At 53.8% G+C, this 3,091-nt stretch overlaps 1 non-coding gene across 1 annotated transcript; it reads left to right on the top strand.

Moving 5' to 3' along the window:
* The first annotated feature begins 2,679 nt into the window (after positions 1 to 2,679).
* Positions 2,680 to 2,870, top strand: LOC142766180 (U2 spliceosomal RNA). The gene has a single exon (XR_012884425.1). It is a non-coding gene; the product is annotated as a U2 spliceosomal RNA (small nuclear RNA).
* Positions 2,871 to 3,091: the final 221 nt, after the last annotated feature.

Below are 3,091 nucleotides of genomic sequence, written 5' to 3' on the forward strand. Positions count from 1 at the left end.
CCCCCAGAGGCAACACTCATGGCCAGTCTGTGTTCGCACCTGCCTCGTCTCGCCGAAGATGAGGGTACAGTTCTGTGCGGCGCAGCAACAGAGGAAGAACTTCGTGCTGCCATCCGAGCCATGCCACCGAACTCGGCTCCGGGCACTGATGGTCTGACAGCTGGCTTTTACATGACCTTCTTTGAAGTTGTGCGTGCACCGCTCCTGGCCATGGTAAACCTAGTCCTCCAGCAACGCGAAAAACCAGCTTCTTTCAGCGAAGGACGCATCGCCCTCATCCTCAAAGATGGCGCATCCCCACGTGAACTGTCATCATGGCGCCCGATCTCTCTATTTAATGTGGACTACAAGATCGTGGCGTCCATACTCAACACCAGGCTGAGGACCTTCTTGCTGGACTTGATAGCTCCCCACCAAGCCTGCGCCGTGCCTGGCCGGTCCATGTTCGCCAACCTCACAGCTACCAGAGATGTTTTGGAATACGCGACCCAGAAAGGAGTCACGGGTGCCTTCCTGTCCCTCGACCAAGCCAAGGCGTTCGACAGGGTTAGGCACACGTACCTCTTTGAAGTGCTCCGTCAATTCGGGCTCCCGCAGGAGTTTGTGGCTGCAATCGAGCTCCTGTACACCGACCTGCGAAGTTGCGTCGCGGTGAACGGCACGTCAACATCTTTCTTCCGGTACACGAGAGGCATTAGGCAAGGGTGCCCCTTAGGCCCAACTCTGTTTTTACTCTCGATGGAGCCTCTGCTCGCAACCCTGGCCAGCGACGAACGCATCCGAGGCCTGCCAATGACCGGTACCGAAGAGATCAGAGTCCTGGCGTTTGCCGACGATATATCGTTCTTTCTCAAGGACGCGCGAAGCCTCGACCGCTTCCGCAGCGTATTTGAGCTATACGCTAAGGTGTCAGGAGCCGAACTGAACGAGAGAAAGAGCCGAGCACTGCTCTTCGGTCCTTTCCCTACTGAAGCAATTGGCGACATAGAACCGGTCTGCACGGTTAAGGTGCTCGGCGTCTACTTTTCCCGAGAAGGCGTCGACGTTTCCGCATGGACGAGGGTCATCGACAGGGCGGCACAGCTCACCGAGCGCGCAGCACTGCTTAACTTGACCCTGCGTGAAAAGGCCGTTGCAATCAAAACAAGCGTTCTTGCCTTGGCCTCATACGTGAGCAGGGTGACAGTGATGCCGGCGCGGTGGCCTCTCGACTCGGCATGACCTGCTATGGGGCAGGACACCACCCCCTGTCAAACGAGCCCTTCTCCAGTTGGAAGTTAAAGAGGGAGGGCTGGGCCTCCCGCATGCACTCACCTTGAGCAAACTGCTCGCTTTGAAGACGGCTCGCAAGGTGGCGCAAGAAAACAACTATGTCGGGAGGGGCCTGCTGTTCTATTGGAGTGGCCCGTCTAACAGTTGGCTGGATGCCGGTCGCCACTCCGGCCCGCACGCTGAATCGCCCTCGCCCTTTTACAAGGTAGCAGCAGCGACGGCACGCATGCTGCGCAAGGAAGTGCCGAATTGGGACCCTGACGCAGAGCAGCCGGCCCGAATTGTTGAGGCACTCACGGCAAGCCAGCTCAGCGACGAGGACCGGCAACGAGCGGAGCAGGCTAGGCGCGACCTCTCTCTACTGCATAGTCTGCTCCCCTGTGAAATCCAGGATTTTCTCTGGAAGAGAGCGTGGGAGGTCCTCCCCACTAGGCACCGCTTGAAGAGGCTAGGCATAGTGCCCGACGACCGCTGCCCCAACTGTCGGGAGCCCGAAACCCAAAGGCATGCCTTGTTTGAATGTTTGGCCGCACGCCCTGTCTGGCGCATGGTAGCGCATTGCTTTGGGATTCGCCCCCCACCAGGCCATAAACGCAACAAGGGATCGTTTGCAAGACTCGTGACCGCCTGCACCCTCTTCGAGGTGTGGCAACGTCGCTCGCTCGCGGAAGCGCGGCGACAGCCAGTTCGGGCGGCCCCTCCGGCCGTTACGCGAATAAGAAGGTTGCTGTGGGAGCTTCTCTCGCGCAAACTCCAGGACAGCGGAGAGGAGATGTTCCTGCGCCGCTGCCACACGAAGTTCTTCTTCTTGAGGGAAGGCAAGTTGGTCGCTCCAATTCTACATTACTAATTTTCTCGGTTTCCAGGGAGTCGACCAACTTAGGATCGATACATGTTCAGTTTAAAACTAAGGTGACCCCCCCTCGCCCCTCTCCCCAGATACACCACTGTAGCGCCTGTTCTCATAAAGCAATTTGAATTCTTGTAAAACGAGTTTTTTTTGGCGCTGTGCTGTGCCGCTGGCCCCGCCTGCTGACACCAAGGGGTGGTCGGTTATTGTACATATGTATATAGCGCCACATGTTTTTGTATATACCTTTTTCATACTTTGTGAAAGCATAGGAGCATATGCTGCGTGCTCTTCCATTTCATTTCTTATTTCTGTGCATGCAAATAAGACTGTATATTTGTACATACAACGCGACACCCCAAACCCTGCATATTCTTTGTAAAATATAGTAGCTGGATTGTGTTTGTCCTTTTTCTTGATTAGTTAAACTTTATGGCTGTAAATATGTATATAGATAACGCGCTATTTCGTATTTGCTTGTGTAAGCATACACTTGTATATATTCAATGTTCTCCCGTTTGTTTATTTTGTAAAACGCATGTCAATGTACCTGTCGTTTCAGTTTGAAGTTCAATAAACTTCTCTTTGTGTAGTATCTGTTCTTATCAGCTTAATATCTGATACGGATCCTATTTGGATCCAAGATATTAAACATATTTTTGCAATGCGGCGGAGTGCTTGAAGCTTGCTTCACCTCCGCCACGGGTTGGCCCGGTATTGCACTACCTCCGGGATCGGCCCACTCACCCCTGCGGGGGTGAGTTCGACAATAAATTCAATGACAAAAAGAGTGTTCGAATTTACCAAGGATATTTAGGTAAACGGCGTGGGTGCGGCGAGTGTCCGAGACGGTGGCGTCACGCCGCCCCGGCTGACGCGGTATTCGCGTGCGGGGAGTGCGCTAGCTGTGTTTACACTTACGATTGCTGTGAGAAAATAAATGTTTCTGTGGAAATTTCATAATTGGAG

Source organism: Rhipicephalus microplus, chromosome 6, assembly GCF_043290135.1.
Source record: "Rhipicephalus microplus isolate Deutch F79 chromosome 6, USDA_Rmic, whole genome shotgun sequence".
Classification (NCBI taxonomy): Eukaryota; Metazoa; Arthropoda; class Arachnida; order Ixodida; family Ixodidae; genus Rhipicephalus; species Rhipicephalus microplus.